At 43.8% G+C, this 15,244-nt stretch overlaps 1 protein-coding gene across 1 annotated transcript in view; it reads right to left on the bottom strand.

The window, feature by feature from the left end:
- NAB1 (NGFI-A binding protein 1) overlaps positions 1-10,815 on the bottom strand; it is a 41,977-nt gene extending 31,162 nt beyond the window's left edge. Inside the window, exon 1 of the mRNA XM_021531383.3 lies at positions 10,710-10,815. The gene's annotated coding sequence lies outside the window, so the exon portion shown is untranslated. The remainder of the gene's footprint in view (positions 1-10,709) is intronic.
- Between the last annotated feature and the right edge of the window lie 4,429 nt (positions 10,816-15,244).

Below are 15,244 nucleotides of genomic sequence, written 5' to 3' on the forward strand. Positions count from 1 at the left end.
TCGGACTCACTGCTTTAGTCAAACAAAAATTACAGACAGAAACACAGAAATAGTGCTTGTGACAGTTTGACTTCTGTGCCTTTCAGCCATAAATCCAAAAAGGCAATTATTTGCCCAGTCCTAATAGAGATCAAGTGGAAGGAAAAAAAAAGAAAAAAGAGAAAATACACTGCCTATGAGTACACACCTAGTTTTGCTAGGGTGAAGCTTGTAAGAGACCTCTACGAAATGACCAGATGGCATCAAAGGACTCATGACCCTCACTGGGTGGTGACCACGCTGCTGACTGCCACCCCTCCCTCTCCAGCCCTGTCCCACATCCCAAGCAAAGCAATCCAGCCACCACAACACAAGCAAGCAAGGTGCCAGTGAAAGCTACCAAAACTCAGGTGTGCAATGAGGGGAGCGTAAAGCCAACCCCTGAGTCCCTGGGTATTGCCAAGGCATCCCTCAGGACCCTCCTTCAGGGCAGAACTGGTTTATTATTTAATTCCTGGTCCGTAAAGGTGGAGACATGAGCACCAGACAATAATAAAAAATTTGTAACCTGGAAATAAAAATACATAAGTGCAAATGGGGGCATGTGCTTGCAGCTGAGACCAGGTAGCTGTTGGTGCCCTCTGAAATTCCTCCCCCCACTCCCAGAGCAGCATTCTAAACTCCTCACAGGTGAGCCTGGTACATGCTTGCTCTGCAGCTTGATACAAACCTCACACCACTGACATTTAGAGCCAGAGGGCAAAATCTTGATGTTGCAGAGGTCAGGAAGTCGTTCACCACTTACTTTGCCATGGCTAAGTAGACATCTGAATCCATGTTGAAGCCTCTTAAAAAAAAGTAAGCTGGCTTTCAAATATGCCATGCATTTGTATATAAAGACCCGACTACCTAAATGTTAGATGCATCAGTTTAAATACCCTGTGCCTTGCTTTATCCATCTCTCACTGGTGGCTGAGGGTTATTCACATCACAGCATTTTAGGAAGCCAAGCACTGACAAAGAAGCCCAAAGTCTCCAGGTGAAAGCCTGCAGGAGAGGGGAGTGATAACTACCCTCCTTTTCCAAGTAAGGAGAAGGCTTCTGTGCCTTCCAGCTCCTCTCTTGGCAGTGATCTGTGTGTAGGCAGTGGTCATAATCAGGAAGTGCCTCCTCCAATTTACAGCTGGTGGTACCACCTGTGCCTCTCCAATTCCAGCCAAAACAACCACCTCCTCAAACCCACTTGTAAGGAAGGGCAGAGGATCCAGCTCTGACAGCTCAGAGGGAAAAGCAAGGCTCAGGTTTAAGTGCTGACATTTTCCCTAGATGTGTACCACTGCCTACCAGCATTTTCTTTCTTCTTGTAAAAAAACAATTACAGTGCCTGCTGAGAGAAGGTCACTGTGCCATAACAGCAAGCACCTGATAAGTGACAGGGTAGACATGGGACAGCGAGAGAAAGGGAAGACATTCAAATTTTGCTGGGTCAATGAGCGACCAACATACTTGTCTGTGTGGCAGCTGGAATGGAAGAAAGTGGAGTCATTACTCATCATTTCAAGTCTGTCAAGGACTTCTGGAAGAAAACCAGTGGGTTAGTGATTGCTGGGGAGGCAGGGAACATTTCTGTACAACTGAGACATAGCTATGCATATGGGTGTATGTATTTGCACATGCCTCATTGGTATTATCCTTCTGTCTCCTGTGCTGCTTTTTGATTGCCAGGTCCTGGCCTTCCACCTCATCATGGTTGAAGCCATCTCTCTACCATTGCAGCATCTCAAAAACCAGTTCTGGATTAGCACTCACTGCTTTCATCCACTCCAGACCTCAAATGCAGCGCTTTTACTTTGGAAACTGGAAACCAGAGGAGATTTTAAATAACAGAAATTTGTAAGAATTACACCTCTGGTCAGCCAAAACTAATACCAGAAAGGGTAGTCCCTCTGTTCCTATCAATGGAACTAACAGCAGGGCTTCCCAGACTTCCATTGATGAGATAGTCTGGACAAAAAGGATGGAGGCCACTATGTTATGAACTGGCATTCATTCTGGGGGGCTTAGTTTTTCTAAAAATGCATTCCTTGTGTGGAACATTCTGTGTTCCTGCTCTGGTCTCACTCACAAAACTCTGGTTGACTTCTCTGAAGTGCAAAGGGCCAAGAGGCACTTATTTTCAAATTTACTAAATGCCTTCACTTCCAGTTAATCTGGAGCTGTGGGTGCCAAAACCTCAAGAGAGTCACTTACCCTCATTGCAAATATCATCTCAGCCTCTCTAATGCCACTGGAAGAGTAATAACCTTTTGAGAAGACTTAAGGGCACTTTAAAAGCTATATACAGAAAAAACCAAGAAGATCAGAATGAAAGCCAATAGCTTCTGACATCAGATGAAACACTTCCTTTCAGTTTTTTCTCCTTTTGATTAGCTATTTCTTTTCATTTACATCCCATAGCCTCAAGAAGTTATTTTTGAATGATCTGTTTGCTGCAGATTTCCTGTAGAGGCTCAACCATCTACTTGTCTTTGAGAAAGTAGCCTGCTGCTGCTTGGTCCTACAATTGCTTCCATATGAGCCTAAGGCAGGCAGGTTCTCATCTTCCATTTAGATTTTTTTTTTTTAATGGATGATGAAAGCAGGAACAATTGAGCCATACAGCTCCCTAAAGCTTTTGATGTTCAGCTTCCCCAGTCCAGCACCATGGTGACACACCAGCACAGGGAACATCCACAGCACAATAACAAAGAAACATACACTTTGCATTTTACAGAAAGTGCTCTTCACATGGCAAAGCATCTGTCCAGACCTATAAAGCAGGTAGTTTATTGTCTTTTAAGGCACCCCTGACTCAATGCCACAAGTCACTCTCCTTGAAAAAGGGAGGATGTTATTTTTTCTGCTAGACTCTGTATCCGTTCATCAAAACCCCTGTTCAAACCATGCATTGAAAAGTTGGACTTGATGATCCTTGTGGGCCCCTTCCAGCTTAGACAATTCTGTGATTCTGTCCCTGCTGAATTCACACATTCACTCCCAACCCGCTGAAATTGGGGCTGTCTTGTCACTGGGATCCAGCACCAGGGGGTTCTGACCCATGCTTGGGATATCCTGGTGCTACTGACACATAAACAAACCATAAATTTTCTTTCTCTAATCCACCAAGACATGTGTGATCACCTCAGATCAAACCAACACCTCCTGGGACGGCTGGAAGCACACAACACACATCACCAGCTCCAGCAGCTGTCACCAGTCCCACCCGTGGCCACCTCCATGGGATCTAGAGTAAGGAGTCCCACTGCTTTCTTCCTGTAGCTACTTCCTTGAGGTAGACCACCAAATTTTGCCTTTTCCTGACATACAGCCTAGGTGGTGGTGCCTGAGAAGCATCAGTGACAGCTGGATAAAAGGGAGCAAAGCCTTGTGATCTGACACAAAGTGACTGCTGGCCAACACAGACACATGGGACCTGGGGTTTAGCAACAAGCAAGCAAAAACCAAGCCTGCAGCTTTGCTTTCCTCTGTGCAAGTCTGACATCACTGAGAAAGGTCACACATAAGTAAAACCCCACTGAATACACTGAAATACACACAGAACAGAACCTCTTCCAAAGGGTTTGCTAAGAAAACAAAGCAGAAAAGACACGGTCACCTTTGAGTATTGTGTGGATGGCTGCAAAATTGACTCCAATAATTGCTTTCTCTTTCCAAAATTCACTGCCATCTTTTCAAAGAATAACATATGACCTGGTTAAGGTGCTGATCCACAACAAGGTGATGAATGCTATCAGGGCTGGGAGCTTTATCCCTTACCTAACATTTCCTGCAATGAAACATTCTGGCAAAACTTTGACATGGAAAATTTCAATCCAAATAATTAGGCTGAGTTAACTTGAGTTGATACATCTTCTTACCTGTTTTGAGGAGTCTTGTATCACCATTCTCACTAGAGAAGACATTAAAATTGCTCGCTACACCCACTACCTTCAGGAGCAGGGATAAGTTGGTCTGGTGTTACCCAAAAGAAACAGAGAGCTGGAGATCTAACATGATCAAGTGTTTTTGACAACAGATGATTTTTTTTGGTAATGAGCAATTTTCCTCATTCTGTAAGCCTTTTCCACACCGAGATTTATTTTTAGCACTGGCAAGACCTAGCTCATTAACATACACAGAAGATTTTACAGTAAATTAGTATCACCGTTCATTGCAATGTGTGCAATTTTGCAACCTTCCAAAAGTAGGACAGGCTTAATTTTACCTGTTTCAAGGGTGTTACTGACCCCTCACATGTACTGCTAGAGGGAAGATAAGATGGCAGATCCTGCATTGTGCTGGGAATATGGAAGAAGCTGAATACCCAAAGGCTGCTGCTGCATTTCTCTTTTCCATTGTCTTTTCTCTGAGGGAACTGTTTAGAGAGAGATTAAATGACTGTGGGAAAGAAAAAAAAAGTGTGAAAAAGGGAACCTGAAAAAGTAGCAATGAGAGGTCATTAGAAACCTCTTGAACAGTTGAGAATGTTTCAGGTTGTTGAGAAGCAGAACTGTTCATCTCTGTGCCACATGCAAAGTCAGTGAACTACACTATTTTCGCTCAGCTAAACACCAGCTTATTCAGATTTCAATCATGTAAGCAATTAAAAAGAATTGTTTTCCCTCAGCTGGTAGGGTTTTTTTCCCCACAAAATACTGACAAAAAATGGCACATGTTTATCCTCTTTCTTGAATTTACTTTATTTATGCCAAAATTAATTTCTGATCTCTAATATTTGCTCCAAAAAAATGGTGACTGAAATAGAAAGCAAGACTTTCCATCTGATTAAATGTTTTTATGGTTTATGGTCACACAAGACCCACTGCCCAGTGCTTTCCTGCAATTGCTTCTCAGCATTTAGAAATTCCTAATCAACAAGGAACACATCTGGGATACCCAACCACAGGATTTCAGGGAAAAGAAACTAAAAGGAGAAGCATTTCAGAAGTGACAGTGGCATAAGAGATAAATATGGGGAAAAAAAGTTGGAAGGTTGGCCTAGCACTTACCCACAGATCCCAGCAGTAGTTCCGGGCAGGATTTATTCTAGTAATAAAAATACCTGGGGGATACAGGTATCCTAACATGACAGAAGTGGCAGCACTGGTAGAGCTGAGTTACATAAACACAGTGTCACCTTCTCCCTGCCTGCCTGCATCTCACCAGGTACAGAGCAGGTTCTGTGGGATCACAAATGGGCAATTTTGTTAGCAGAAGACTTGGGAGCAGATGAAAGCTTGGGTCCACCATCCCCCAACATACCTGCTAGAGAAGCTGAGCTGGTACAGGGTGGAGAAATTAACTGTGCTAGATAAAGGAGTGGTTTTAAAAACTCATTTTGCCTGGAGCACTGAAGAAACCAATAGAAGGAATAGCAGCTTTGCAAGGGATGCAGCTGCATGCCACTCCTTTTTGAGGGTGAGCTGTGATACTCCACTCTTGTCTACTGAATTCTTCCTCAGGGAATTAGAAGCTGGAGGAAAATTAGGGGGTTTTATTTATTTCTTTTCACCAATCCATTGTGCAGCATTCTTTATCTATGATCTAATAACTCCTTTAGCATTCATAACTTCTGTGATTCCAAGCAGAGGAAAAATGCGATAGGATTTTGCATGACTCATGGGTCTTGTGAAATGCTTTTAGACAGCTCATCTTTCAAGCTTTTTACCCTGATTGAAGCAGGGTAAAACCCCAAATTCTGTGAAATGGTCTGCACACCAAGTTTCTACAAAGCATGCTGATTTTTAAAGGTGATTTTCTTCTGAATATACAAATATTCTGGAAAATTTGACAAATATCTACCTGATTAAGTCCACAAAGGTGTGTTTCTACATTCTTGGGTACATTCTTACATACCTGCTCAGAGCTTCAGGCTTTTATCTTTTTTTTTTTCCCTTTCTTTAAAATCAAGGCCAAATTTTCAACTGGCAAAGTAGATCTGCAGATTGGTGCTTGTTAAGCCAATGGGAAGTTTTACCTGAAGTTTGCAGAGTTACACTGCTCTCAGCTCTGCTGCCATTCTCAGTTGTGTGAATGCACACAGGGCCACCAGAAATCTGATTGCCAAAGATCACTCAGCTTTGTTTCTAGTGGGCAACTGCCATATGGATTCCCCTTTCCACTGAGCTCTGATGTGCCTGCATCCCTTCTCCTCCTCCCTTACCTCATTAGGGCTTATGACAGAAAAGCAAGTCATTGCCTGGAGCTCCTCGAGAAGCAAAGCACAGCTGCAAGCTCTTCATGCCTTTCCATCAGCATTTTTATGGCACAGCAGCAATGCTCTGTGCATCACAGGCACTGAGCCTGACTGCTGTTCGCCTCCAAAACCCTCCCAAGTTGTCTGTCCTCTTCTTTGATCTTTCCATCCATCCCTTTGGTCACCAGAACAGGAGCTCTGAGCTTTCTAGTTTTCAAATGCCTGCATTGATTATGGCATTGCCGACCTCAGCCAAGAGCTTGGCAATTTTCCCTGGGACAGAGAGGCTCTGTAGGGAGGGAATGGACTCAGGAGGCAGCAAGAGAGAGCAGAGGCATCTGAAAGTCATCCTTCAGTGCAACTTTCAGAAAGCAAAGCTGTGACCAACACACAGAGTGACAGGATGCAAATGGGGACATCTGAAAACCCTTTCCCACAGCGGGGAGAGTTGTTGTGCTGCTGTTCCAAGTAACTTCTCTTACAAGGCTTACTAATAACAACAATTAGGAGTAGTAGTAATAATAATAATAATGGGTCATGGAAGAAATTTGGGGTTCTGACTATTATTCAGTAGGGAGTGAAACATATCACAACTATCTCTTTTAGAAGTGCTGGGAAAACCTGACATAGTTAAGGATTAAAGTACCAGGCAGATGTGACATTTAATATCTGAACTGCCATCAGACAGGAAATTGCACTTTAAGTTGCATTGTTATCCAAGTTAATAATAACACTAATAAAAGAAATAAAGAAAAAATAAGACAGTTCTAACAGTAAGCACTGTGTGCTGTAGCCCTTGACACCCAAGGGTGGTTCCTGTACCACAGCATCCCATTGGAGCCAGCCCCATGGCTGGGGATGTGAGCAGGCTTCACATGGGCCCCCTGTGCAACTGCATGAAACACACTGCAAGTTTCCAGGTCACACTGTAAACCAAAGAAAAACTAAGACATTTCCCAAAACAAATGAAAGTTATCTCTTCTTTCACTTCCCCTAAATGCTTGTCTCTGAAAAGTCTTGCTGCGTTTGCCTCAACCTTTCAATGCTGGAAAGGCTGTGCATGACAGTGGCAAGCTGTGTGGACTGAGTTCTGGCACAGTTGGATGGAGCAGGAAGGAAGTTAAAGGGGAAAAAGCTTCACATTTCAATAGACAGAGACAAGTTATTTCCTATAATAAGGAAACAGGATTTGACAGAATATTTTGTGTTTTAAGCTTTTTATACCTCGCTTAATAAAAACTAACTTCTTTTCTCCTCCTGCCACAGTGTATCGTGATACACTGATAAAATCCTTTTGAAGAACAACATGCACACACAGTATAATCTGACATTATTCCAGTGCTACAGGGAACATCTTGAACATAATTGCACCACATGGAAGTTGACTTGCTATGAGAAAAACACACAAAAAAGCTTTCAAAACAAATCTGTAAACACATTTATGCTCCCAATAGCCATGATAAATCCAATTAAACAGCCAGGATGTGTGTTACAAACTGTCACTAAAGAAGTTAATGCAGTTTCTGTGGCAGGGAATATTCCATCTCTAAGCAAGAAATCCTAGTTCCAAGCTGCCCGAGGGTCATGATTTTATAGTCAAGCCTCATTTGAGAGGACCAATAGCCAAACCAAGACTCTTTAAGCCCAGCTCACCCATATCGCATCCGTGCTGGCACTGCATTACCTGACCCTCACTCTGCCTAGTCCCAGCATCACCTTCTCTCTGTGCCATTTAGGGCCTTCAGGATCTCTACTTGCCTCTAATACAAAACAGGTCTTGCAGATCCACATGCCATGCCCCACACAATACCAGTCTGACCTTCTGCTCCTAATACACTGAAAACATACAGCTGAAAACAACTGGGGAGGAATTCTTTCAGCCTGAAACTGAAGAATTTCTTTCCTGCAAATGCCAGCAGCAAACAAAGGAGGAATGCTGCCATTGGACTGGGAAGGGCGTGGTGTTTTGCAGCATCAGGGAACAAGAGACCCTGGCTGAAGAACATCTGCTTCTGAGGAACATCAAACAATCCACAGCAAGATTTCCACTGGCTACCTGTTAGCCACACTGGAAATTAAATCCTACTAAATCAGAAACAGCACAGTAGCTGTAACACCAGTGCTTTGCATCAAAACAATTTAAATGTCATCAATATTTCTCATGAGGGAGCAAATTCCATTTAGGAGCAGCCAGAACAAGAGCAACAGCAGCTGGTCTGGGTCCCCACTGAAAGCTGGTCCCAGTTGCAGCTCCACAGTGGAAACCAGAGCGTTGTGTTCCACAACAGTGGAAACCCAGTGTGGAACATCTCAGCACTCGGCCCCACTGCTGGGCATCCTAATCACACATTAGCCACGTAGGTAAGATTTCAAAACTCAGCAGCTAATTATCCTTCAAATAAAGGGAGTCAGTGGACCCAAATGTGTTCCTCCTTTCTTCAGGAAAGGGCTGAGGAACACCCCAGCCATGGCTCCTTCACAGTTTCTCTGTTCCTGTTTCCCCCTGTTTTTAAGCACACGATGGGCCACCCCTCCACAACCTTCCCATTTTTCTTCTTCAAAGGTTTGAAGTCTCCATTTTCAGTGGATGTAGCAACAATCTCTCTCAGGGCTGTGGTGCTATGACTCACAGCAAAAGAAACTAATATAGCACCTGGCTTGGATGCACAGCTTGGAAGCAAAACCAACAACAGGGAACATTTGCAGAGCAATACATGCCTACAGAGCATTGGACAATGATTTGGAGCACTGCAAGTTTTGGCCACTTAGAGAAGTTTTAGAAGTTTCTTCATTCTCAGCAAGTGGCAATACTCTGTCTTAAGGCATCCTGTGGCCACACACAATCATCTTGGTGAACACGGGTGTTCTGGGCTGGAAGATGCTGTTGCTGGCAACAGGCAGTGGCCACCTGCCTGTGGAGTAGGATGTTTCTCCCCTGGCCTGATGCCAGCAGGAGCTGCTTTTTCCCCACTGTCTTTGAACACAACCATGGATATTTTTATCCCTGTCCTTTCTATGAGTGGAAAAGCATCAACCAGCATCTTAATCTCCCTACAAGGATTATACACACTTAGATAATAACAAATTAAGAAACAGACAAGCATTAGCTGCATGATTCCAGCCTGCTGAATTTATTTGGGCATACAAGCTGTTGAAGCCACACCTGCCTGGCTCAGACACCATCTGAATGTTTGCAGAGCTGCTGGACACCTTGAGCAATAATGACAAGGCCCAAGGGCTTTATGAGTATTTCCAGGTGTGTCTAAGTTGTTTCTGACCTCTTCAGACTGCAGCCTGTTTGGCTTATGGAGCTGGCAGGATCACCTGGTGTGTTTGGTATTGGAGCTCCTTTGAAGCAGGGAACAGTGTTTGCAAGCTCCCTCTGGCATGTCTCCACACTGAGGAAGCTTGCTCAGAGCTGGGAAGTGCCAAAGGTCCAAGTCAGTTGGCAAATAACACCTGCCTAGGGATGCTTTCCTTTGGACATACAGTTCTGGGAACAGACTTGAAGTTTAATGACACAGAAGAAAAGCTCTTTTTTCCAGACCATGCTGGTTTTGAAATTAACAGCTTAAAAAGGTTTTTTTTTCACAACTGAAAGAAAAAAATCCAAGCCAGAAACTCAGTCCCCAGTTAATTTTAACATTTTGACATAAGTATTTTATATGCTTTTGCATTCATATCCATCTTATAGAACTGGAAAAGCCAGAGGAATGCTGTGCAATTAAAAGTGCTTGGAAAAGGAGTTTTAACTTTCAACCTGGTGTCACTCTTTTGCCTGCATCTCTTGTGCATTTTTAGCATTATATACATACATAATCCAGCACCCTAATTCTGAGCCAGGCTCTTCCAGGCACCTGTGCCTCAGAGGAGCCTGGTACTGATGCCACAACGTTTGGCAGATTTTTAACAACACTGAATGTGGCCCCACACCCAGAGGAAATTGGAGCATGAGACAAGGCTGGTCAAGAGTAGTAGTAGTATAAGGAACCACAGTATCACCCCTCACTTTCAGAAGGTGTTCTCTCTCCACACTGTGGTAAACTGGACAGTAGATAAACCAGGCTGTCTCCCTGCTCAGCAGGAAGGATGTGTCCTTCTGTGTCCCAAACACAGAAGTTACAGCTCTCACTAACACCTTGTCCTGCTAATGGCATGAACTGGGCTCTCCCGCTCTTTCACACTCTGGAGATGTGCCCTGCAGCCAGGAGAAGCCAGGTTTTCACAGGCTCAGCACCAGAGGAATCCCACTGATCCCAAGAGAATCAGAGCAGCAGGACACAGAGAGAGAGAGGTGCAAAGCTGTAAAGCCTCTGGACAAGTCCTCCTGCAAGGGCATTTGGCAAGTACCTGTGTTGTATTTGGCACCAGATCAGAAAATGAAACCCTGCTAGTACTTTGAAGAGAAAGCCTCTCTCCTCACCTTGCCACACTTTTTCTTTAAGTCATCCTTTTTCATCCTGTCAGAATAGATGCCAGAGCTGGAAATACTCACTTTGTGAAGAGGATGAATCAGGGAAAAGTGCCTGTTTTCTTTTGTGACTTTCTTGAAGATTCTCTGGCCACTGTAAGAGGCAGGAGCCCAGGCTTGTTCAACCTTTCTTCTGAGTCAGCATAGCGAGTCTTTACCTTCACTTGCTGTCTGACACAAAAGGAGAAGAAAAGCATTTGTACTCTGCTGCGGTCACCGCCACAGAAATCCTGTTGTTGTCAGCAAGAGGTAACACGGATGTCAGGAGAGGCTGAAATGACTCCATCGGGAAATATTTGTTAAAATCTATTTGGGGCACATCCTGCATTCCTCAAGTACCTGCAGGAATGGCTGTGACTAGCAGGGGCAAAATGACTGTACATCCTATCCTGGGTAGGATAGGATGTCCATACATGCACCAAGCTTCACTCGCTTATCAGTGTTTTACAGAAATATAGCCCTTTAAACAAATTACCTTCTTTTAGAGAAAGACATTGGAAAGCTGCCTGTGAGCAATGTACAATGTAAGTCCATTAATCAGGCAAAGCCAGTGGCATATCTCTACCTAATCATTCCATAGCACTTATTTCTTTGTCTCTCCCATGTTTATATTCAAATACAACAAATGCAGCAGTCAAAAAATTCTGAGCTGGTGAAGAAAAAAAAAGTCATTAAGCAGGCTGTTCAGAAGTGCACAGAAAATGTGTAATGACAGAGGACTGTATCTGAAACCAGGAAATGTAGGAATTTAAAAAGGCCAGGCATCCTGGGAAGGGAGGGGAAGCATGCCAAGCTGGTGTGCTCTGCTGGCAACAGGAATTGTTCACTGGTGGATTCCATGCGGGTGCAGGTGTACAGTGCTGCATCCACAAGGAACAGCAAGCTGTGAAAAGAAACCATCAACAACCCAACCCTGACCAGACAGGCTCTGAAAGAGCAGGGAGATATTTCAGGTAGGTTGGAGGTGCCTGGTGATGGCTGTGCCAATGGCCTCCTGCCTGAGCTGGATCTGGCAGAGCCCACACAAAGAAAATAGGAAGCAGCAAGACACTCAAAAACTTAATGGGTCAAACAGCAGTGGGGAGCCACAGGTTGCCTTTGTGTAGTACCCAAGAGCTGGAAAACATCATCAGAACCTTCTTAATAGAAAACAGCCTCCTTTGATCTAAAAGGGCTTGGCAGGCTCCTTTGACAATACAGAGATTAACCCTGTAGGTGGTTGAGCACACCAAGGCTAAAATTTAATTTAAAGAAAGCTGGAAAGAGAATAATTCTTTTCACAGTTGTTTAACAGCACTAGCAATTCATTCTTCCAAGAGTACTTCATCAAATCCTAGGACAATTGCTAAAGGCTACTATAAGTGTGGAAACAAGAAACAACAGTCAATATAAAGATAAATTTGAAGGCACAAGACAGACAGACATGCACTTATCCATAAATAAAACATTGCTCCCATGGCCTCCTTACAAAACCATACCACCTTCTGTGGTTTCTCACAGCAAACACAGGAGGTTGACTACTTCTGTTAGTTCTCTTTCCTTCCCAGGTTCTCAAGGTTTATTTTTAAATGAAATACAGAATGATGTTTTGAAGTTTGTGACAGTGGGCAAGCCCTCTTTCTCCACAGGAGGGATGCAGCAATAAAGCTGGCCCTGCCAGGTGCTGACCTGCCTATCTCTTTGGGGTAGGGTTGTTCAGCTGCAGTGAAGCCCAGGGGTCTGAGACTCAGTCAGGATGCCAACATCAGTGGTAGCATCACCAGAGTACTGACCACAAACCATGTGGAATCAACAGATTTAGCTAAGTAACTACTAAGCTAAGCCACGTATCAACCAGTGGTCTAAGAGCCAAAAGTGCTGATTTCTGAGTCAGCACACACTACTGACAGGCTCCCTTCTGGCATCTCCATCCACCAGCCTAGTTTACCCCTCATGTTGCTTTCCAGAGGGAACATCCTCCCCAGCACCCTGGCACAGACACAGGCTCACTCACAGCAACACCCCCATCCAGCAAAGCCTCCCACAGGAGAATATGTTCTATTCTGGGGTTTTATGGGGAAGCAGTGACCCACTGTGAATGTGTTCTCTCCTGGGACCATTCCTCACGGATAAATCCATGTAAGGTATTAGTGCTGCACAGCAGCACAGGGCACTCTCACAGCTGCTTTTAGGCTGCATCAATGCTCATTTACAGAGGTAAGGAGATCCCTTATGTTTGTAAGCAGGGGTTCAGAGGCACTTGAAAAATGAAACCTATAAACCTATTAGTGCAAATTTAACAACATAAATAAGAGCCTATGGTCAAAAAGCTCCAACTGCTTTTCTCTTGCAGATTCAAAGCAAAGAAGGAATCCAGTCAGATTTGTATCACTGCTTCCTTGCTCTATAAATAGCTGCAACTGCCATTCTAAAAATAAACCAGATAAATATTTAAGGCCCACTGCTACTTAACTTACTGTTGTTCTTACATACTGCTTACTGTTGTGTAAATCGGGAGAAATATCAATGAGATCCATAAATTTACACCACAATGCTTTGCTGAAGTGAGAGGGAAGGACTGTTTTTCCAGTGATTACAGAAAAGTCCTCCCGTGAACACTTCACCATCCTCTTTCCTTCCCCTGACCTACAGATCCCTTTGACAGCCATGGGAAAACAAGCATGGGGGAAACGCCAAGAAAGCTGCTACAGTCCTTTTGCCTAATCCATAGGAAGGATAAATAATTTTTTTAAAGGGTACCTCTGTCCTATTTATGTTTTAAACTTAGCCTGAACAAGGATTGCAAAAGATGCCTGCTCCCTAGAGCAGTTTAGGAGTAAGTACTCTGCTGGAATTTTCTACTTAGCTTGGTATCTATACTTGTCAAATAAAACAGCGATTACCATAAAACTACAGTAAAAATAAGCAGCTATACTCTTCTTTTGTAGATAATTTGTCTGTCCCCAGAATAACTCAGTATTTTGCCCATGAAATACTTCAGACTAATGCACTTCTGAAAAAAAAGAGTTGGAGATGAATAAAATAGTCTCAAATAGCTCTTCTATCTAATTTTAACTCAAAGACACCATTTTACATCAAATAAAAAGACAACAAAATGCACCTGATAATGAATCACATTATTTGTGAGGGCACTAACAGAACACAAATTATTTGTACTGCTGGAATAAACATTGAACAGAATCCACCAAAACATGTGCAACTATTTAAAGGAAAACACAGTCATTCTCCATCCTGAATAAACCAAGGGGAAAAAACCAACCCAATCCAACCAAACCAAGACCAACCCAAACTGTTCTTGAGCACGCATAGGTATTGTGTTATTCTGACTACATGGGAAAACTAAAGACACAAAGGCTGCCTGTTTTGCTATTTTTCCTTGCTTTTCCAGGAAACCAAATATTAAGTACCTGGCTTACTAACCTCCAGCAGTTGATCCTGCTTCCTTTGACGTTCACCTCCTACGAATGACACAATCCAACACCCACATACTAGCTCTAAGAAATCAAGAATGCTGTTGCTTCAACAACCCCCCATGCATTTGGGGCTAGCCAAAGAAAGATGAAACACCCTGGAACTCTGCAAACAAATTATACCCACTGCTGACGTAAGGAGCGGGAAGGGAGGGCAAAGGGGAAAAAAGAAAAATTAAATAAACCAGAGGAAGCATCCTTAGTCATCCAGAGCAATGTGTTTAGATTTTAAGAGCACACCTGGAAATTGAAAGCCTCTATTAGCTCTAGATAGAAAGTAAAGAGCAGGCTGCAAGTGGGCAATGAGCATTTTCTTGTGGGGTGGAAATAGGAGTTGAGTGCCTTCTCCTCAGCCTGGCCTTGCAGGGGCTGCCTCCAACAGCACGAGAGCCCAAGGCAGGCAGGGCTTTGGGGAGCACAGAGGAGATCCCTCCCCACCTTACACAGCTGTTGCCTATTCCTGCTGCACAAGCCAAATAAGTCATCAGCAGGGAGCACCTGGGGCCTTTGTGGAAAAACAGGGATTCAGCAGCATTGAGAGGATTTGGTATCCTGTATAATACTGCAGCCAGGCTTTTACACACCTAGATGAGGGCGTTGTGGATGATGTTGAGTGTTTTAGGAGTCAGAGGGTGGCAGGACTCAAAAAACCTGGGAGGAAAATACATGCTGTGGACATGGTCTGCACTGCTCCCCTTCCTCCTTCCCCTGTTAATAAAGTGTCAATTTGTCATGCATGGAGCTTGAGAGCTGTGCATGCTGCATCCCAGGAATGTCACCATCGCTGGGACCAGCAGCATTGCTGCCTGCCACAGCCAGGTCTTCCCTTGAGTACTCCTAGCCAAAAGCAGTTCTCATTCAACTTCCCACAGCTGAAAAGACCTGGGAAGGGCAGAGCCGACCTGCACCTATAAGTGACCTTCCCCTTCTCCCCCTATTTTGAATTATATTTGAGAAAACAGGTAAAAATACCATCTTTAAGCTCAGAGCCCCAGCTTTGGCCTAAGCACAGCGCCATTTAGGAAATCAGACAAACAAATGGGAAGAAAGGAAAATGCTGCATAATTACTCAGAGCCACCCTGAAAGGA

The sequence above is a fragment of the Lonchura striata genome, chromosome 8 (genome assembly GCF_046129695.1).
Source record: "Lonchura striata isolate bLonStr1 chromosome 8, bLonStr1.mat, whole genome shotgun sequence".
NCBI lineage: Eukaryota > Metazoa > Chordata > Aves > Passeriformes > Estrildidae > Lonchura > Lonchura striata.